This window comes from Crocodylus porosus, unplaced genomic scaffold (assembly GCF_001723895.1).
Source record: "Crocodylus porosus isolate Cpor-Errol unplaced genomic scaffold, CroPor_comp1, whole genome shotgun sequence".
NCBI lineage: Eukaryota > Metazoa > Chordata > Crocodylia > Crocodylidae > Crocodylus > Crocodylus porosus.
Window position 1 is genome coordinate 52493229 of NW_017728951.1, and position 7611 is coordinate 52500839.

Below are 7611 nucleotides of genomic sequence, written 5' to 3' on the forward strand. Positions count from 1 at the left end.
CTGCCTTTTGGGAGCCCTGTTTTTGATTAGGGTTTTAATCTCCCCCAGACAGCAGTGATAAAATTGGTCCAGCACTATGGGGTTTAGCACCTTCTCTCTCCTGTCAGCCTGGGCTCCATCTGCTCACTTAAGGAGTGAGTCCCACACCTGGGCCGCAAAATCAACAATTGTCTTTCCCGGTTGTGGGATGGTATTCTAGAATTTTTTCCGGAAATAATCCGGTCCTAACCTGAACCTTGAACACACAGCATTTTTAAAGGCATCATAGTTATCTGCTGATTTGGAGGGCAGGCTGTTCAGGACCACAGACTATTGCTGCCAGTGCCACAGCCACTGGCTAGGGGAGCAGGCATGCAGCAGCCTCAGAGCCATCTCTAGTGGTGTGTGGGAACCAGGGCATATTGACCCATGTGGGGCCAGGGGGTGACAAGCGGGGGGTGGGTGGGCTGGTGAGTGGCCTGAGTGAAAAGCTGGCAGCACGTAACAGTCACAGCAGAGGCTCTATCAGAGCAGCCATGTGTTTCATGAACTCCCTTTGGCAACTTCCATCAGCATGCTTGGTTTTCAAAGACGCTTAAGAACACTTCTGGATCATCCCTGTCTTTGTAGCAAGAGGAGATTGGGGTGTTCAGTCTGGGGAATGCATCTAGTGTGGGCTGGGCACACACTGTTTCAACATTTGCCTGCATTTGGAGTACTGCAAGCTCATGCTCGCGCTTGAGCCTTACCTCTTCAGCCTCCGCCTCTCGCTGGTGCTGGGCTTCTCTAGCCTCATGCTGTTTCTTCTCATGCTGGCATTGGGCCTCCAGCTCCATCCTTTTCATCTCTAGCTCATGCTTGAGCTTGCGCTCTCGTTCCTCAGCTTATAGCTTCAGCTGGAATTTCCAGAACTCCCACTTGGAGGGTGGCCCCCCAGTACCCCCTGTGGGTTCTGTATGGATGGCTGGAGGTGATCTTGTGGCCTGGTCATTATCACACAAGATCTTAATCAGGTCTTCTGTCTTTTGCTCCTTCACTTGAAGGCCTCTCCCTTTCATCAGCTCTCTCAAGTCAGCCACCGTCAGGAGGTTATACTCATCAGCCATCCTGGCTTTCTACACTGTCCAGTTGACCCGATGCCAAATTAGGAATTGTTTGCTCAAGGGTTTTCAGTGACTCTATTCCCTCCCCCAGATTATTCCCTCAATACATCAGGATGCTGGATCCCACGACTACCACCATGTGTGGCGGGTCAGTAGGGGGTGCTCCTGCATTGAACCACCCACCTTACTGTGCCCAACCACCTTCTGGGCTCTGAGTGCCTCTCTGGAGGTGCCTCATGTCTGGCTGACCCCCTTCCTGGAGCACACCCACTAGCCTGGAGGAAAAACTGCAACCACCCAGGGCTGGGCTTTATTCTGGCTCTGTGCACCCTGGGAAACACAGGCCTAGTAGTCCTCGAGGATACTTGACTCACTTCAAGCACTTGGTGGTGCTTCTCTCATTCAGAAGCATAAGTAGTGGTCTCCCTTAGTCAGCTGAACCAAGGGGACCCCATAATCTAGACCCACACCCAATACATCTCCCATGCTAGGTACAAAGGAGAACTTTATTGGTTATAAGGGGTAGAGTTGCAATAGGGTACAGGGAAAAGCAATATCAGAGAAATCCCATAGAACAAACTGGCATGGCTGGATAGCCTCGGATCACGCGTCTGAGTTACTGCAAGTTATATATCGAGTTAGATCTCAGGTAGCTTACTCACAAGTCTCATCCAGCGGCAGGTGGAGATTCTCTCTGTAGTCAGGCAGTTCCTTGATCATGAGTTTGAGAGAGAGAGCTGGTTTCAGATGGTCCAGCTCCTCTCTCTCACTCTGAGTCCTCCTCATGGCTGCTGCCTCCTCCTCCTGGGCAGTCCTTAACTTATATAGCCCTTATGACTTCATTTACCTGATCCAATGGAGGCCAGCACCTGTTGGCTGTCAGCCAAACAATTTGAAATGCATCACTAGTTGCTGGGCAGACTGGCAGTTCCTAGCTCCCCAGGGAGTCCAAGCCCCTCACCCGGGTATGTGATGCTAGTCAAGTAAGCAGAGGGAGCAAGTGTCCCCCCCTCCCTCCAGAATGTATCCAGCTCAGGTTATCTAAAGAAATAGGGTAAGGTGTGTACCCTCTGCAGGGCCCATCTTAACCAAATTATCACAGAGCAGAATTTTTGGGGAGAAACAGAGGTGGCATTCTGCCCTCATCCCCTCCATCCTCATTGTCATGGTGCCATCATGGTGGTGCTCTGCCATGTGTGTCTGTCTGTGCAGAGCACTCTGGTTGTTTCAGTAAGCATTATTAATGGCTACCAAGACAACCATTCCTAGACATTAGGGGCTAGAAGGGACCTCATGAGATCGAGTCCAGCCCCCCTGCCATAGACAGAAAGTTTTCTAGAGTCAAATGATCCTAGCAAGATGTGCACCCAAATGCCTTCTGAATGAGTCCAGAGTAGGTGCTTGCATCACCTCTGTGGGAAATTTGTTCCATACAATGGACGCTCAGATTGTAAAGAAGTTTTTCCTTATGTCCAGTCTAAATTTGCCTTCCAGAAGTTTGTGGCCATTAGACCTAGTTATCCCTTAGGGAGCCCTGGGGAACAATTGTTCTCCCAGATCCTGGTGCACCCCCCTTATATACTTATAGGCTGCCACCAAGTTCCCCCTGAGCCTCCTCTTCTCCAGGCTGAAGTCTCCCATGTCCCTTGGCCTCTCTTGGCCGTTGATCAGATGGCTGGCTCTCCTTTGGACTCTCTCAAGCTTATCACTGTTCCTCCTGAAGTGGAGGGCCTAAAACTGGTTGCAAAACTCTAGCTGCAGCCTCACTCAGGATGAGTACACTGGAAGGATGACATCCCTGGTTTTGCTTGAAATGCATTGGTGGATGCATCCCAGGGTTTGGTTTGCTTCACCAGCTATGGCATTGCATTGGGGGCTTATGTTCATCTTGTGGTCAGTCAAGACCACCAAGTTTTGGTCATTGTGTTAGCAAGCCTATAAGTATGAACCTGGTTCTTCCTCCCAAGTGGAGCACCCTGCACTTCTCTGCATTAAATGCCATCATGTTTTGGTCTTCCCCCCTTGTGAGCCTGTTCAGATCAGCCTATCCTTCAGTGTGAATACCTTGCCCCATAATTAAGTGTCCTCTATGAACTTTGCCAGTCTGTATCTGATGCCCAAATCAAGATAATTTATAAAGATGTTGAAGACTACTGGCCTGAACACTGAGGCCTGAAGGACACCACTGGTCACCGTGCTCCAAGTTGATTTGCTCCCATCAACTAATACTCTTTGGGTCTGACTCTGTAGCCAGTTACCTAGCCATCAGACCATAAGATGGTGGAGGCCACAGTTCCCAGCTCAGCTGTGAGGACACCATGAGAGACCAAGTCAAAGGCCTTCTTGAAATCCAGATATATGACATCAACCTCATCTCCCTTGTCCAGGCAATGCATCACCTGGTCATAGAAGGAGACAAGGTTGGTCAGGTAGGTAGGACCTTCCAGCAACAAAGCCATGTTGGCTAGCACTCAGAAAGTTGGCTTCCATTAGCCTGTTGCTGATAGAACCATTGATAATTTTCTCGAGGATTTTTCCAGGGATGGATGTCAGACTGTTTGGTCTGTAATTCTATCGGTCTTCCATCCTTTCTTTCTTGAAGATTGGGACCACATTGGCTCTTTTCCAGTCCTCTGGCACCTCTCCCAAGTGCTATGAGTTTTCAAATATCTTCCCCATGGGGCGTGCTATGATGTCCACCAGTTCCTCCAAGATTCTTTGTACATTCCATCCAGGCCCATAGACTTCTGGATGTTGAGCCTTTTGAGGTGTTCCATTACTTGATTTATGTGAATTGTAGGCCCATCTCCTGCCTCCTGGATGTTTTGCATCCTATCTGACAGGGTGAACCCTTGGGATGGGTGGAAAACCAATCTACAGTAATCATTTAGGAGATTGGCTTTTTTCTGAGTGTCAGACATCAGTTGCCCCATTTGATTTAGCAGAGGTCCAATGTTGCTTTTGTTCTTCTTCTGACTCCCCACATATCTGAAGAAGAAATTTTTTTTGTCCTTGATTCCCATGGCTAGCCTAAGTTTGGTTTCTGCTTTAACTTTTTTTTGGAGCACAGTCAGAGTGCTTCATGAGAGTTATGGACACATACACAGATAGACAGATTAAGCCCTTTATATATATAGAATTAACCTGTATACTAATCTATTACTTGAACTTCAGTAATCCATGTGAATATGGGTTGTATAATTTGTCCCTGAATTGGTGAACTAATTGCTGTACAGATGAAAGACAAAACTAGGGCAGGATATATGCTTTTGCACAGCTTTACAATAGGTAGCACCTAACATAACAAGAAAAATTAGATTAATGGGATTTCAGTTTATGAATATTATTCAATACTTTTAAATCCTTTCACTTTCCCATTCAAGTTAAAGTAGAAAGGATAATATAGCTGTAAGGATAGAAACCAAAGAATGATTGTGCTTATTATGTTAACATATTTAAAACCATTTTTTTAGACTAGATCATGTCAAGGATCTCAAACTTCTCTCTCTATTCCATTGCATTTTGCCCCATTTTTGCTCTTAAGCCAGATCCCACATTTGGAAGTTTCACCCAACAAAAATTGAAAGAGGGAAATAGAAGGTTGATGAGAGACATACATTTCATCTTTGTGCAATCTTAAGCTGTTCTTTGGCATAATGTAGGTCAGCCTGAGACCTGCTGTAGCTATAACCAGAAAGCTTTGTGAAAGATTGATGTGCAAACCATGTCTTTTCGCACACCATGTTTCTCCCTCCAGATTCAAGTTAATTTACAGTTCCTCAGCATCCTAGAATGTTCTGCACCTCCACCACAAAACCCCCCTTACACAGTGGGTAGGCTAGCCTTGGCCCAAGCTGTCTGCTCCAAGTGAGCAGAAGGGCATGTGTTAGCATTCCCAGCTTGTGGTCTGGAGCAGTATGTGTATGTGCCTGCATTTTCTGAATCGAAGTGAATGTCTGTTTATTTACTTATTTGTTCAGTCTATGCAGCTTAGACTAACCTGTGAAGATTGAGCAAATTTAGGCTCAGGCTTTTTGTACTTGGCCCTGTAGCAGGGCACTAAGGGGCCTGCTGCTTGTAGAGCAGGGTTAACTACCCAGGTGCAGGTTGCTAGGGCAACCAGATGGAGCTAGTGACCCACACTTGCCAGCAGTCAGCTGACTGGAAGGGGCAGGGCCTGGCTCACATTTAAACCCCAGGGCTGAGGCCAGGCAGGAAATTCTCTGCTGGCAGCCAAGGGGGAAGGAGCTCTGCCTGAGTGAGCAAAGGGGAGAGGCCTGACTATGCGAGCAGCTCCTGATACTGGTGAGAGATGGAGCACCCTTGAAGTGGCTTGAAAGATGTTTTGGCTGAGTGGCATGAATTTGTTATAGCCCAGGGGCTTGTGTTTTGTTTTTTTGTTTTAACCGGTGGCTTGGGTGAGGCTGTAAGGGGATGGAGGAGGCTTCATAGGGGGCTCATAGTAGCATGGGGACCCTGGCCCCAGAGAGAGGGTGGCAAGAGGAGCCCCAGAGATGGGGTGGCAAGTGAGACAGGGCTGTGGAGAGCCCGAGCACTAGTGAGGGTGCAGAGCAAGACAAGGCTGTGGAGAACCCGAGGACCAGGGGACCAAATGGTAACAAGGTCTGAAACACTAATAGGCTAGAGCCTCAGAGTCAAACCTTGTTTGGTGGGTTTTGGACGGGAAGGCCTAGCTAGAGAAATACAGGGGTCAGGCCCATGTACGTGAAAGACCCCAACATACAAAATACAACAGTCAGTCTCCTGCTTGCAAGAACATCAACAATAATTTCCGTCAAGACGTGGCAGGAGAGTAGAGGGCGGGACACAAGAGCTCCAATCAGAATCAAGGGCACCCCGCATAAGGTGCAAATAACCAGAAAGATGGCACTGGGGAGGGTGACCTGTTACAGGCCCCTATGGACAAAATGGATGGAGCTGCTTGAACTCCTCCAGGTGCAGCTGCACTGACTCTGTATCCACATTCTCCTATTGATGCAACATACAGCAGCCAGATTCTACTATATATGTGTGTGCTCATTTCTATTTTCTTTTTCCCTCTCAGAGAATGGCAAGGCTAAAACTGTTTGGAGATATGTTACTTCTTCATGGCTAAAAACTTTCACCAATACATTTAATATGGTAGGTGCCACACTGATTCTCAGAATAGCAGTTAGTACAGATGGAAAAGGTTTAGTAAATCTTTTGCTCTAAACCAGTACCAGAGCTATAGTATTCCTCCCACTGTACCTAATCCAGTCCTAGAAAATTCAGTGAGTGATTCACTGTGAACTATAGTGACCCTAAGATTTATACTCACTGTTTTCAAGTCCTTTTTTACACTGAACTTTTATATTGCTCAAAGCTTCCACTACCTCCAAATATCCAAGTCTGTAAATGTCTTTATTTAATTTCATCTCATTCTACTATCAATAACCCAAAGTGCCTTTTACTCCTGGGTATTCTTCTTCTTTCATTTGGCTGACTTGGAGCAACAATTATAAGTCTAGTTTATGGTTAGTTAATTAGTCTAGTGCTCTTGAAGAAAGGGAATGTATCTCTGTAATGTCACTGTCAAATTGTATAGAGGGCAGAGTGTTATGTGGTCCCTGGTTTGATCAGAATTGCCAGTGTCACATTCTGCAGACTGCCTATTACACCATATGTGCATCATGGTACCACAGAAGCCATGCCCAGTTCAGATGCTATTTAGAGCCCTTCCATGTCTTTCTCAGAAGATTAAAACCAGGAATCTTTATTGTTGGGTCAGAAATGAAATGTTTATTCTGAATGGTGTTTCATTCCACACTTTCCTCCAAGCTGCTGCACTGTTGTGTCCTACAAGGGCTTGTACACGAATGTTTCCAGGACACCAAGCACTGAGGTGGGAAGTTCTTTAAATCTCTATGGGTGGGGAGGATTGGGTTGTCATTCATGTGGATGACTTTTCCATATGTAACTGTGTCATGATGAGTGTCTGGAGGAGCAATATTGGCCAGCACTGGTAACCATTGAATTGGTATATATTTCAAGTGCATTGCAGAATTCAACTGGACATCCATGCATTTGGATCTAATCATTTGGAAATATACATTCTTTTAATTTCTTCTCCTCTTTTCTTCAAATATTCACTTTAAAATTTATAAGTACTTTTTTCTTTGAGTTCTATCCATTATTCACCTGGTTTTATTGTTGTTTTTGAGATGCCTCTAAATGAACATAAAGATGTATATGATCACTGGCAGTTTGTATTACAATAAACAGTCTGTCACCTCCCTTTCTATTGCCTAAATTTATACACTTTATTTTTTTTTTTTGGTCTTACCTAATTTTGGGGGGAAACTACTATCTTCTCCTTCATAATCTCTGCATCAGATGAATTCCCCTCCCAGACAGTAGCAAATTTTCAATATCCTGTTACAACACTTCATCTCATTTTGTTGTTTCCTATCTTTCATATATGTTGTGGATGGTATGTCTATCTGCTTATCTCTGGTTTTTGGTGAGTGTGGTGGAATGCTGGGCTTGC